Source organism: Mobula birostris, chromosome 2, assembly GCF_030028105.1.
Source record: "Mobula birostris isolate sMobBir1 chromosome 2, sMobBir1.hap1, whole genome shotgun sequence".
NCBI lineage: Eukaryota > Metazoa > Chordata > Chondrichthyes > Myliobatiformes > Myliobatidae > Mobula > Mobula birostris.
In genome coordinates, this window is record NC_092371.1 from 28,941,073 (window position 1) to 28,956,382 (window position 15,310).

Consider the following 15,310-nt stretch of genomic DNA (forward strand, 5'->3'; position numbering starts at 1 on the left):
TTTATCCATTATATATTGCATTTGGGAAAGCTTTAACTAATTCAAAACTTTATGCATCTTAACTCTTAATACTGTGATTTAAAAAATGGGTGAAATACAGTTGTAGTAGTTACTTGAAAACAAACCAAAACCACTGAGAAACCAAGTCAGGATAATCGACACTCTATGACACGCTTCCAAATAATGAATTTCCAGATCAAGAAAGGTACGTTCGATCCTTTATTACGAAACCAGCAAAGACGAATGATCTTGTAGCGATTTAAAAAAAACTAACAGAACTAAATTAGGAGTATAATGATCTTAGTGTTCAAATCTGCTTATCTATATATTCTAATTGGTGATATAGCTAAGCAATGCAAAGTGTAATTAATGGTCAAACTAAACTAGTGTTCCAATTAGTGAAGTTAGCATCGTCAAACTATCAGAATAACATCTAATAATTTTCCGATTTGTGTAACTAAGTGGTCGAACTAAATTAGCGGTCAACAAAAAGATATCATTCTCCCAGGCAGTACCCCTCTCCACTAGATCAAACTCAACAGCTAACTAACTAAGTGTGAATACTTAACTATACTCATTTGCTTCTACCACACCCCAACGCCTGCAACAGATTACCATAATAAATGCGCCACGAAACAAAATATAAACAGGAAAGAGAAATATGGTTTCAACAGAAAGGAAATATCTACATGGCGCTTAAATCCCAACCCCTTAATTATTACACTATAATAATTACATCTACATACTACTAAAATACATGAAATCTTCAAGGACAAACTTCCTAACATTTATACAAATGTCCTGTTTCTTCTTTCTTCCTGTCAAGTCATGTAACAGTCATCTAGTCCAGAAGTTACCAGCAGTTAGCCCACCACTCTGTCAAGTCAGTAAGTCAAGTAAAAGTCATGCAGCTTCTAGACCTGTAGTTGCTCAAACCTCTGCCTCCTATAGAAGACAGATCTTGACTATAGGCCTGACTAGACAGTTGGTCTTGATGTGCACTTGCCGTGCAAATCCTCTTCTCTTTGGAAAGACTTGAATGACTTCCCATGATCCATGAGTTTCAAGGCGCCTTGTTGTTAACTATATGTATAATGTCTTCTGGGAGGAAATTGCATTTTATACTTAACCATTTCTGACGTTCCTGTAACTGATAAATACTCCTTGATCCATCGTTTCCAAAACCAGTTTGACATGTATTGGACCTGATTCCATCTACAATGAGTGTAAATGTCTTCCTTTAGGAACTCTCCTGGTGGTAAGGATGGTCAGGTCTTCAGAAGCAGCAGATGGTTGAGTGTTAGTGCTTCCAAATCGTTGGGATCGAAGGATGCTTTAGGAATTGAATGATCATTGATATTAGCCCCTACTTCACAAAGAACTGTGTGGAAAACCTCTTCATCAAGATTCTGTACCTTCATGGTGGAATTGAGAACCTTTTTGCACGGACCTGATTAATCTCTCCCATGTTCCTCCATGATGAGAACCAGCCTTGGGGGGGAGGGGGTAAAAATCCAATGAATTCCCTTTTGAAGAAGGGAATAATTCCACTGATCTCTGAATAATTCCACTTCTCAATGGCTTCTTGCAGCTCATGCTCAGCTCTAACAAGTTTGTTGTGTTATCAAATGGCAGTTCTCAAACCTGTCCTCATCTTGTTATGAAGTGTCATAGTGAATTAACAAAGAAGATGCCACTTCAATGTGAACAGCTCATATAGCTAGACAGGTAAATATGATCCCATACCCCTTCAATGTACTTCTGCTCTTCACTTCAAAAGGTCCAAAGTAGTCCACTCCTGAACATCTAGAGAGACCCTGTCTAGAGGTAGATCTGTCATATACTGGCATCCTGGAGCTGCGGGCAACTGTAGACAAACAACATGCTTAGAAAGGATTCTTCTTATAGCTAGCTGTACTAACATCAGGAACCCAATATTTTAGGGACTAATTGGATAACATAGAGTCAGAGAGTCAAAGAAATGTACAGTACAGAAACAGGCCCTACGGTCCACCTAGACTGTGCCGAATCATTTAAACTGCCTATTCCTATTGACCTGCACTGGGACAATAGCCATCCATCCATGTACCTGTCCAAACTTGTCTCAAATGTTGAAATCGAGCTTGCATGCACCACTTGCGCTGGCAGCTTATTCCACACTCTCAGAACCCTCTGAGTGAAAAGTTTCCCCTCATGATCCCCTTAAACCTTTCACCTTTCATCCTTAAACCATGACCTCTAGTTTTCGTCCCATCCATCCTCAGTGGAAAAAGCTGCTAGCATTTACCCTATCTATACCCTTCATAATTTTGTACACCTCTATCAAGTCTCCTCTCAATCTGTGTTTCAAGGAATAAAGTCATAACCTATTTCCATATAACTCAGGTCCTTCAGACCTGGCAACATCCTTGTAAATTTTCTCTGTATTCTTTCAACTTTATTTACATGTTTCCTGTAAGTAGGTGACCAAAACTACACATAATACTCCAAGTTAGGCTTCACCAATATCTTATAAAACTTCAACACGGCATTCCATTTCCTGTACCTAATGCTTTTATTTATGAAGCTCAATGTGCCAAGAGCTTTCTTTATGATCCTATCAACCTGTGCGGGCACTTTCAATGAATTATGGAGCTGTATTCCCTGATCCCTTTATTCAGTGCCCTACCTTTGACCGTGTAAGACCTACCCTGGTTAGTCTTACTGAAGGGTAAGACCTCTCATATGTCTGCATTAAATTTCATCTACCATGTTTCAGCCCATTTTTCCAGCTGATGCAGATCCCTCTGCAAACCATGATAGTCCCCCTCACTGTTCACTACACCCCCAATCTTGGTATCATCCACAAATTTGCTGATCCAGTTAACCACATTATCATTCTGCATTGAAATTATAGTCATTGAAATTGAATGATTCAGTTCACTTTACCCATAACACATAACTTATGCTCCTTATATAAACATAAAAAAGAACTGCCAGCATTAACAGTATTTCTCCTTGTTTTGATTGATTTCTCTCTGTTTTCCTCGTTTTTTCACCAATTCCTTTTTTTTAAAGAACATTCTCATTTTGTGAAATGTTTTCAACATTAGAACTCCTTTTTAAAAAAAAACACTCGATCTAATAGAGGTCTGGGTAGCGTACCTGAACACACTTCAAAGTCAGAGGATTATTCTGCCTCTTTAGTCACTTGCCTTAAGCTATTATGCAATGAAATATGTCTCTGTGTTGGGACAGATAAATGACCATATCTGGTATGGGTTCCTGGAAGTGTTGGAGCAGATGGTAATTCTTGAACTGATGCGTCCACTTCAGGTAAGTGGTCCCCGTTAAAAGGATCAAGCCACTCTATTTCTTCCTCTAACTTTTGTGGACTTTGAAAGTGCATGAGCATGCGCCGTTCTGCGGAATTTAACCTTGCGATAAGGTTCTTGTCATAAGCAATCATGGTGCAAGCTGCCGGACTATTGTTCCTCTGGTGGTTTGGTCTAAAACTCCAACAGCTTCATCACTTCTCAATGGAGACAAATGCTTGCTCTGGTGAGATCATGCAAGACCTTCATTTTCTCACGCTGGGTTGTCTCATAATTTTTAACTTTGTCTAAGTCTGGTAAGTGAGTTTGGAGAAAGGAAGGAAGAATGGGCAGGCTTGTTCTCAGTCTCTGGCCGATTGACAGCTTTGATGGACTGTAGTAATTCTCAAGAGGTGTGGAGCAATAAGCTGGCAGTGCTTTGTAGGGGTCTTTTGCCTTTAGTCGAAGACTGTTATTATTTTGGCATGCATAGAAGCGGGAATGATGGATTTTTAGCCTTTAACAGAAAACCATCAAGAATGCTGAATGTGTCTTTTTCAAGCCAGTAAGGTCTGAGCTTGTAAGGTCCTTTTGGAAAAGCTGGCCATCCATGCTCACAGTATTGCATGACCTCACTGTAGATTTGGTCCTTTTTCAACTCAGTGTAAATTTCATCCAGTTTACTCTGTGATGCAGGAAAGCTTTCGTGTATCTGAGCTAAATAGATAGTGATATCTTCCATGAGGGCAAACTCAGTTTCTGTCCATTCACTTTTGCATGGCATCCTTGACAGAATGTCTGGTGTTGTGAAAGATTTTCTGGATACATGTTCAATGTCAAAACAGTATCACATAAGCCTCATGTTGAATCCTTGCAGATGTGGAGGTTAAGTTATCCAAGTGTTTCAATCTGAAGAGGCTGACGAGTTGCTTGTGATTTGTTTCAAGTAGGAATTTGGTGCCTATCAAGTAGCAGTTGAAGCGTTCACAAGCCCACATGAGAGCCAGTGTCTCCTTTTTGATTTGGGCATAACGGTGTACGGTAGGTGTCAGTGCTCTTGATGCATATGCAACCGGTTTGCATGCACCACTGTGGTGTTGCATGAGCACTAGGTCAAAAGAAGAGGCATCTGCTGAGACCTTGGTTGCTTTGATCGCCATTGTTGGTGGAGGGATAAGCTCTGCTTTAAGTGATGAAAATGACTTCTCCTGTGGTGTGTTCCAGATCCAAACGTTTCTCTGAGAGAGGAAGTCACGTAGTGGCTTTATTTTCTCTGCCAAATCTGGATTGAACTTTCTAAGCTAGTTAATCATGCCAAGGAAGCTGCGGATCTCTGATATATTCGTAGGTTGTTCCATGTTCAGTTTGTCTGAATCTACTTGCACTCTCTGAGGGCAATTGATGTCCTAAGAACTTCACCAAATGCAAATTCACATTTCTTTTCGTTCAGGTTGATTCCAGCCTGTTTCAGTTTCTCCAAGGCAGCTTCCACTCTTTTGTCATGTTCCTCACTTGAGCCTTCAAAGATGAGTATGTCATCCATGTGGCAGAATACTCCTTTCAGTCGCTCCCATATTTGTTTCATTCTCATCTGAAAGAGTTCAGGGGCTGATGAGATGCCTAAGGGGAGTCTCTTGAATGCGTAGCGCCCATATGATGTGATAAAGGTTGTGAGCTTCTATGACTCAGGAGCTAAGCAGATCTGCGAAAACCCTGTGTTTGCATCTAGTTTGGTGAAGAACTTTGCTCTACCCAGCATACCAAAGTTTGCTCAACAGGGGACAGAATAAACTTCCCCTGCATTATTTAATTTTGTTCAATCAACACAGATACTCCCTATTCCACCTGGCTTGGGAATAGGAACCATTCCTGCACACCAGTCAGTAGGTCCATTCACTCTAGTTATGTCAAGTGCCTCCATTCTCTCAAGTTCAGCTTTGACTTTGTTCATCAATGGGACTCGTGTACACCTCACTGTGGTCAGAGTAGGGTGTCACTCCTGGCCTCAAATGGATAAGATACTCTTCTTTCAGTACCCCAGGGCTGTGAACAACATTGGGTATCTCCTTCCACTGAATATTGTTCAGCGAATTCAACCTTGAATTGAAGTTCAGCTTCTTGGTGGCATGTCATCCATGTGATGAGAAGAGATTCTAAACAACATAGACATCTGTAGGTTTACATAAATAAAATAACAGAGGAGAGGCCTTATAAGTTTAAGGGAAACCATAACAACTCCTTTATTGTCCTCCAGACAGAAGATCAAGTGCGGTAAAAAACATCACGTAATTGCGTCCTCATGACAGACCAGCCTCTTGAAGTGAACCGCAACTCAATGTTGGTGGTTGTGAATTATGCATATGTTTCCACCCATTACATTACCCCCCCACCGCCAAGAATTCGCTAAAAGCAGCATGTGAGCCTCTCCAGAGCTCAGGTCATATGTTCCATGGGTGGAATAAGAGCAGGTGCCTCTGACTCACGGTCATGTCATGATGCTAGGGGCGTGTTAACGGAATCCTCTGAATCTTGGTGGTTTGGTTTAATGCGAACTACTAAAATACATTCAGGCTTACCCCTCCTATCTATGATAAAAGCCTTTTCTCTCCATTCCAAGATGCTGAATGGGCTATCATAAGGGGGCGTAAGGGGATGTTGGTGTGTATCATGGCAGATAAAAATAAACAAGGTGGAATGTAGGTCAACAGGAGCCCAAGAGTGCTGTATGCCGTAATGGAAGGCAGGAATAGGTGCAAAAGATGTTGCCAGGTCTGGAGGACCCGAGTTATGAGGAAAGATTGAAATCTTTAGAACACAGAAGATAGAGAGGAGATCTGATAGAGGCATACAAAATTATGAAGGGTATAGATAGGGTAAGTGCAAGCAATCTTTTTCCACTGAGGTTGGATGGGATTACAACTAGAGGTTATGGGTTAAGGGTGAAAGGTGAGAAGGTTAAAGAGAACATGAAGGGAAACTTCTTCACTCAGAGGGCCGTGTGAGTGTGGAATAAGCTGCTAGTACAAGTGGTGCATGCGAGCTCAATTTCAACATTTAAGAATAGTTTGGATAGGTACATGGATAGTAGACTTATGGAGGGCTATAGTCCTGGTGCAGGTTGATGGGAATAGGTTTTGGCATGGACTAGATGGGTCAAAGAGCCTGTTTCTCTGCTATGCTTCTCTATGACCATATGACTCAAAGGAATTAAATTTACTGAGGAAGGTGGAATGCTGTTGAGAGGCCGGCCAGGCCGTCTTGGCATTGGGAATAAATTCACCTGGCTCTCATAATGGTTGTCGTATACCAACTCAGCCGCAGATGACTGCAGGTCCTCTTTTGGTGCTGTTCTGAGCCCCAGCAGGACCCATGGGAGATGATCATGCCAACTCACCTATCAGGAAAGTCCTCAGAGCAGCCTTAAGGGAGCGGTGAAACTGCTCAATAGGCCGTTGGACTTCGAGTGATATGCTGTGTGGTGTGATGTAGCCTAATGTGAGGTTCTGGGCCATTGCAGCCTATAAGTCTCATGTAAATTGGGGACCAGGATCAGAGTAAAAAGCAGTTCAAGTGCCAAACCTAGCAACCCAGGTTCTGATGAATGCCCAAGCCACAACTGTGGCTGTTGTTGATGCTAGAGGACTACCCTGGATACGTAGTGGTACAGTCCACTATGGTAAGGGGTAAGGAGGTGCATGAGACCCTGGGTGGGGGGGGGGCGCGGTTTGGGGGGGCGATGACCAACTAGGTCCATGGTCCACATTGATGTGGTCAAACTGTTGTTCAGGGATCTCAAAAGATACCAAATTGCCCAAACATGATGGTTAAGATCCACCTGCTAGCACTCAACACAGGCTGAACTCGAATCACGATGTCCTTTCTAAGGCCGTGCCACACAAGCTTTAGTGCAACCAGTTTCTGTGAGGCCTTCCGGTCCGGATGTGAGAGGCCATGAATGGAGTTAAAAACAGTATGCCTCCAGTTTGCGGGCACCGTAGGACAAATGTGTCTGGTTGAGAAATTGGATAGGACAGAAAGCCCAGCTTCCCCGAACTTAATGCCAGCCAGCTGCAGGGCTGTGACTGCTATTCGGTAAGCCTGGACCTCTGGGTCAGTAGCTGTAACATGGAAGCAGGTTCATGGGTTTGGTGAGTGAGACATAAGTCACTGATTATGTATGAACATATTAATCATTTGTTTACAAACATAAAATATTCAACCAAACATCTAAGTCCCCCAAGTTACACAAACTGCAAAGCTAGATATTCAACAAGCAGATACTTGGCTAAGAGTGTGTGTGGGCTCTTCTATATCTGCAGCGTAGTTTTCAAATGGTTCTTCAGCAGTGTTCACAACCTCAGTGTGAAAATGAGTGCTTGGGGACAAAAGAAAAGAGGCAGAGCCTCCCACATGTGCTGCTTTTATACCCCTGAGATGCCTGAAACGGAACACCAGTGCTCTGTGGCACAAAAGACAACCAGTAGGAAAGAGCTGCTGCATACTTCAAATGGGTCAATCAATGACTGGCACAGTAGAAGCAGCTTTTGACCATTAGGTAAACCAGCACACCCACATGACATACCACCCCTCGAAGGATGTGACACCATGACCATTTGACCTTCAGATTATTATGACCCTCATGAACATTCCACTAAACTATATATAAAGCACAAAGTACAATACCTTCTACTGTAAACCTAATAATCACCCCCCTGTGTACTATAGCAGTCCGCCAACCTCCCTGCACCCCAAAAGTTCAGCAGCTTTCCCCCAGATTGTAATCACCAATAACCTTATCCACTGATTATGGAAAAGAATCTTGGTGATTGTAGGGATGACTTACAGTGGACTGAAAAGCTTGAGCATATAGATATTAAGAAAGAGGATGTGCTGGAGCTTTTGGAAAGCATCAAGTTGAATAAGTCACCGGGACTGGACGAGTTGTACCCCAGGCTACTGTGGGAGGTGAGGGAGGAAATTGCTGAGCCTCTGGCAATGATCTTTGCATCATCAATGGGGACGGGAGAAATTCTGGAGGATTGGAGGGTTGCGGATGTTGTTCCCATTCAAGAAGGGGAGTAGAGATAGCCCAGGAAATTATAGACCAGTGAGTCTTACTTCAGTAGTTGGTAAATTGTTGGAAAGGATCTTGAGAGGCAGGATTTATGAACATTTGGGGAGGCATAATATGATTAAGAATAGTCAGCATGGCTTTGTCAAAGGCAGGTCATGCCTTACATGCGTGACTGGATTTTTTGACGATGTGACTAAACACATTGTTGGAGGTAGAGCAGTAGATGTTGTGTATATGGATTTCAGCAAGGCATTTGATAAGGTACCCCATGCAAGGCTTATTGAGAAAGTAAGGAGGCTTGGGATCCAAGGGGACACAGCTTTGTGGATCCAGAATTGGCTTGCACACAGAAGGCAAAGAGTGGTTGTAGATGGGTCATATTCTGCATGGAGGCTGGTGACTAGTGGTGTGACTCAGGGATCTTTTCTTGGACCCCTACTCTTTGTGGTTTTTGTAAATGACCTAGATGAGGAAATGGAGGGATGGGTTAGTAAATTTGCTGATAACACAAAGGTTGGGGGTGGTGTGGGGGGCTGTCAGAGGTTACAGAGAAACATTGATAGGATGCTAAACTGGGCTGAGAAGTGGCAGATGGAGTTCAATCCAGATAAGCGTGAGGTGGTTCATTTCGGTAGGTCAAATATGATGGTAGAATAGTAGTATTAATGGTAAATCTTTTGGCAGTGTGGAGGATCAGAGGGATCTTGGGGTCGGAGTCCATAGGACACTCAAAGCTGCTGCGTAGGTTGACTCTGTGGTTAAGAAGGCATATGGTGTATTTGCCTTCGCCAATTGTGGGATTGAGTTTAAGAGCCGAGAGGTAATGTTGCAGCTATATAGGACCCTGGTCAGACTCCACTTGAAGTACTGTCCTCAGTTCTGGTCGCCTCATTACAGGAAGGATGTGGAAACCATAGAAAGGGTGCAGAGAAGATTTACAAGGATTTTGCCTGGATTGGGGAGCATGCCTTGTGAGAATAGGTTGAGTGAACTCAGATTTTCTCATTGGAGTGGTGGAGGATGAGAGGTGACCTGATATAGGTGTATAAGATAATGAGAGGCATTGATCGTGTGGATAGTCAGAGGTTTCTTCTCAGGGCTGAAATGGCTAGCACAAGAGGGCACAGTTTTAAGGTGCTTGTAAGTAGGTACAGAGGAGAATTTACAAGGGTAAGTTTTTTACGGAGAGTGGTGAGTGTGCAGAATGGACTGCCGGCGATGGTGGTGGGGGTGGATACAATAGGGTCTTTTAAGAGACTCCTGGATAGGTACATGGAGCTTCAAAAAAATAGAGAGCTATAGGTAACTCAAGGACGTGTTTGGCACAGTTTTGTGGGCCGAAGGGCCTGTATTGTGTTATAGGTTTTTTATGTTTCTGTGACTCTTTGGCGTGATCAGCCAGGTGACTGATATTCCCTGACTCATTGATACCAATAATACCTGTTATTGGTATTCTTGACCAATAACAGCAGATTTTCTACCTTTCTTTGTGAATAGATAATCTATAGCCATCGCTATCGGTTCTTGAGACCGTCTGGCCGTACCATACTGGAAAGGCTATCATCCAAAACTTTTTTAGCTCTGGGATAGCCCGCTTACTATGCTGACCAGCATGGGCAAGACACTCATCCAGGACATTGAGATGGTATACGTATGGCACCACATATCCCAGACAGCAGCAGCTGCACCACACCATGGGGAGCTGCGGATAGATTTAGGAGCTGAGTATCCAGTAAGTGCCATTCGTTATCTAGAGAGGCCTGCCTTCACAGCACTATTCGGCATAGTTGTCCCAGGATGATGTTTCAGCTCACACTTGCTGTATCCCACTGACTAGTTTTACTTGTGCTCATCGTGCCACCTACACCAACGTTTCTTTCCCTTCCTTGTCAGTTGGGCAATTACTTTCAGAGTCAGGAGCTTTGAATTAAACAAATAATATGTAGGGAAATACCAGCCCTTAAAGCAACTACTCCACCATGGGTTACTAAGGCTCAAGTTCCTTAAGGCTGTGACCATACTGTGGGTTGAGAATGGCTTAATTAGACCACTCCCCCGGCTTTCCCCAAAACAGAATGCCAAAACCTGAGAAGCTGGACAATTTCGCCCAATAGTTCTTTTCCTTGTCATCAAAAGGATTGAAATTGGTGGCATCTCTTCTGCACTGTAGTTAGGAGTCCTCATACAAATCCAGCAATATGACTCATTGGTCTGGTGTGCAAATTCAAACACCAGCCTCAGGAATGTGTTATAGGATCTCCCAGCACATGTCAGCATCCACCACTTTGCCATCCGTAATTTAGAGAAGACAAAAGTTTCTCGCTCCTGATTAGTCACTGGATCTTTAGAATAACTTTTAGGATTGCTCCCAAATGCCTATTTCCCCCCGAAATGTGGGCATATCATATCCAGAATAAAGATGTCCAGATTTTTATCTTATTCACCTAGATTTCACATGGCTAGTATATCTGGGTTTCTCCCTAAAACCAATTGTGTGGGAAACGGGTAACAGACTGAAAACACAGACAAGACAAACAACATTTCAGGTTTGTATTTCTCTTCCTTTAGAACTTTCGCAAGTAACTGAAAAACTTAGAACCAATAATTAATTCCCACAGGGAAAAAGTAACACATTTTCTGAAGAACAAAGGGGAAGAGAAAACAATTGGGCCGGCCGTGAGACATTAACACATTCACACAGCCACTTAAACCTGCACTTATCCTCACACTGTATTTACAGGGAAGAGGATGCAGTCGGAATGACCCTCCCTACTGGATGACACCTGCTGCCACTGAAGGTCTGCCAGTGCCTTTTACAGAGCCTCTAGCAAGGGATATGGGGAATTCTGAATGGAATGCAAGGAATCCAGCAGAGGACAAAAGGAGCCCTTATCAGGAGAGGGCTTGAAGAATAACCCTTCCCCCTTAACGGCTACCTGATCTTGCTTTCTCTGGCAGTGTTACATTTAAGGAAAATCTTGGAAGTTGGAACAGAATGTTTATTGTGTACAGTTCGGCTGAATAGGTCTATTTGACTCGTAGTCACCCGGAAACAGCACATTCGCAAGCACAAGATTAGTAGGTCAAGCGTTTATCAACAGATGGAAAAGCCTGCCAAATCAATCAGTGCCGTGATGTCACACTACAGACCAATAAACGGTCACACGATGGATGGAACATCTCCCCATCTGTAAGTTTTTAGCCGAAACCAGCTTGATAATATTCCACCGGTTTTCTGGTCTGTTCTAACTGACGCAATCCAGAAGCCCCAGAATGGAGTGTTGTTCCAGATTCAGTGCTTCAACTGGGGACTCTGCTTTGATAGATTGTGGTGCTAACCACCAGCTCATTCTGGAACAAGGGATTCACTTGGCCGTTTCTTGATGTGGTCTAGATATCGGCAACATACACTGCCATCCTCAAGTGCTTGTTGGCCCTCTTTCATCACAACTTCTCCTTTTATCCACCTTTGGCTTTTAGGTTTGGGGTGGACATAAACTGGATTTCCCACCTCAGAGTTCCAATGTTCTGTATTTGAATTGTACTGCACTTTCATTGTCTTTTTTCTATCTCTTACTTGGTCTTCCAGCTCTGGGTGCAATAAATCCAACCCAGAAACAACTGACATGTTCAGACACACAGGATTAGTAGGTCAAACGTTAATTGATAGATGGACAAGCCTGCAAAATTGACCAGTCACGTAACAGACCAATAAACAGTCTCATGGTGGATAGGAAGGCAGTGTTGTGTCCACATTGCATAGAGCGTGGGAGTGGGAACCCCATTTACCTGCCCCTTGGGGCCCCAGCTTTGAGCAACACCAAAAACATCTCCTTATGGGTTTTGTGGGATCTCACAGACCCCCTCTACTTATTCCAACTTCCGTACCTGGCTACATGCACCTTGTTCTACATACTCCAAACACTGCAACAACTGAATGGCTGCATTTATGGGATGACCAATCCTATTAAAGATAGCACTACTCATTTCAAGTGGGGAGCTGCTGCCGTACCTAGATGCCCTATTGTGGCAGAGGTTAGTTCAACATCCTCTGATGGGCTAGCACTATCACTGTATAATCCTGTAATAAGAATCCACTGGCGAAAGGCTTTAGTGTCTCTCTCGACTATGCTCCATTCTACTTGGAGCTTTAAATCCCATTCAAAGAGGGAAGGGGACCTGAACATGACCACCGCTGCCACCCAATCGTAATGATGCATTATGCTTGGGGAAGTGAGCATCCTCAGGATGTTATTGGTTGTTCCTTTTCATACTTTCTTCCTTTTGCAAATTTGAAAATTGATCTGGAAATCTTTCTTTGGCGTCAAAATAACTTTCTCCATTTCAGCCTTTCTGAGTTCCTTCCTCTACTGAGAGACAATCTTGGCTGATTTGGTCTATGGCCTTCTCGTTCTCTGTCTCCAATAATACTCTTGTTCTTCATCCAAGTCAGAGTGTGCAAGATCAATGTTCAATTGCTTTCTCTTCTGTATAAAAAACAGGAGCAGGTTCTTAAATCTAAGAATCCAGGCCGCTGTCCTCAAACAGGTCCACGATGAAAATTGATGGATTATAGGTGTTATCATGTCCACCTCCTCTTTAATCTGTGTGGCATTCATTGTAATATTATTCTTGTCTCCTGGATCATCTAGCAGAAATTCTCCAGACCAGTTGGGGTTCCCTTTCAGGTTGAAGAAGATGCTGAGGCCCTGACACCCATGTCTCATTCTTCAGGAATTCTTTCACCTTCAACCCACAAAAGGCCACATCTGCTGGGTTGCTTGAAGTGTTTACATACCTCCATTGAGATGCTTGTGAGACCTTAAGAATTTCTGAAACTGTATGCAACAAAGGATCAGATCTTGGAAGTTTCATTCTTGATATACTTCAGCACAGAATACTATCAGCCTGAAACACTAAGTCGTGAAGCTGCATGTGCAACTCCTTTTTCCACAATGTGTCCATATGGCTTGCCATCAGAGCAGTGGTGAGCAAGTATCATTGATGGAACTAACTGTGGAAAGGATCCCCCTTCTGGTGAGTGGTCTAACTTGGATCATCATATTAAACTTGAAAGAGTCAGACTGAATGCACCATTACACACCCAGGTACTCTTTCTGCTGAAGGTGCTGTATATCTTGACCTAAATCCAGATTCTTCATGTCTTTCATTCTTCTGGTATTGCAGGTAGTACACTCTGTCTGTTGCTTATCCATTTTGTGAGTCAAAAGCCACCTTTAGCACAAATGAATACTGGGTGTCTCTATTATGACCGCTTCTTTCTCAGAGGACACTGACATAAGGCATTCATTAAAATAGAAGCAGTGCAAAACCTTATACACCATCTTGCAGCTGAACTGATCTTCATTGTCTTCTGTGCATTTCCTAAGAGTGAAGCTGGCACAGCTTGATGAAGTTGTTCCAAAGAGATGTACCATTATCATTGTCATTAGTTATTTTGCACAACCTCCAAAATGGATCCTTCAGCTTCTCCACTTTTGGATAGTATACTCTTTTCTAAACTACTTTGTTGACGAGTTAGGATAAGTGACGGAAGTGTGTGTAGGAGAGCACTTTGGTTCCAGTGATCATAACACCATTAGTTTCAACTTGATCATGGACAAGGATAGATCTGGTCCTAGGGTTGAGGTTCTGAACTGGAAGAAGGCCAAATTTGAAGAAATGAGAAAGGATCTAAAAAGCGTGGATTGGGACAGGTTGTTCTCTGGCAAGTGTGTGATCGGTAAGTGGGAAGCCTTCAAAAGAGAAATTTTGAGAGTGCAGAGCTTGTATGTTCCCATCAGAATTAAAGGCAAAGTGAATAGGAATAAGGAACCTTGGTTCTCGATGGATATTGCAACTCTGATAAAGAAGAAGACAGAGTTGTATGACATGTATAGGAAACGGAGTAAATAAGGTGCTTGAGGAGTATAAAAAGTGCAAGAAAATACTTAAAGAAATCAGGAGGGCTAAAAGAAGACATGAGGTTTCCTTGGCAGTCAAAGTGAAGGATAATCTAAAGAGCTTTTGCAAGTATGTTAAGAGTAAAAGGATTGTAAGGGATAAAATTGGTCCACTTGAAGATCAGAGTGGTCGGCTATGTGCAGAACCAAAAGAAATGGGGGAGATCTTAAATGGGTTTTTTGCGTCTGTATTTACTAAGGAAGCTGGCGTGAAGTCTATGGAATTAAGGGAAACAAGTAGTGAGATCATGGAAATTGTACAGATTGATAAGGAGGAGGTGCTTGCTATCTTGAGGCAAATTAAAGTGGATAAATCCCCAGAACCTGACAGGGTATTCCCTCGGACCTTGAAGGAGACTAGTGTTGAAATTGCAGGGGCCCTGGCAGATATATTTAGAATGTCGGTGTCTACGGGTGAGGTGCCGGAGGATTGGAGAGTGGCTCATGTTGTTCCGTTGTTTAAAAAAGGGTTGAAAAGTAATTCGGGAAATTATAGGCCGTTAAATTTGACGTTGGTAGTGGGTAAGTTATTATTGGAAAGAGTACTAAGAGACAGAGTCTACAAGCATTTGAATAGACAGGGACTTATTAGGGAGAGTGCTGGGGCAGCGGGCTGAGGGTGGCAGACACCAACAGAATCCACAAACTCATTCGTAAGGCCAGTGATGTTGTGGGGATGGAACTGGACTCTCTCACGGTGGTGTCTGAAAAGGGGATGCTGTCTAAATTGCATGCCATCTTGGTCAATGTCTCCCATCCACTTCATAATGTACTGGGTGGGCACAGGAGTACATTCAGCCAGAGACTCATTCCACCGAGATGCAGCACTGAGCATCATAGGAAGTCATTCCTGCCTGTGGCCATCAAACTTTACAACTCCTCCCTTGGAGGGTCAGACATCCTGAGCCAATAGGCTGGTCCTGGACTTATTTCATAATTTACTGGCATAATTTACATGTTACTATTTAACTATTTATAGT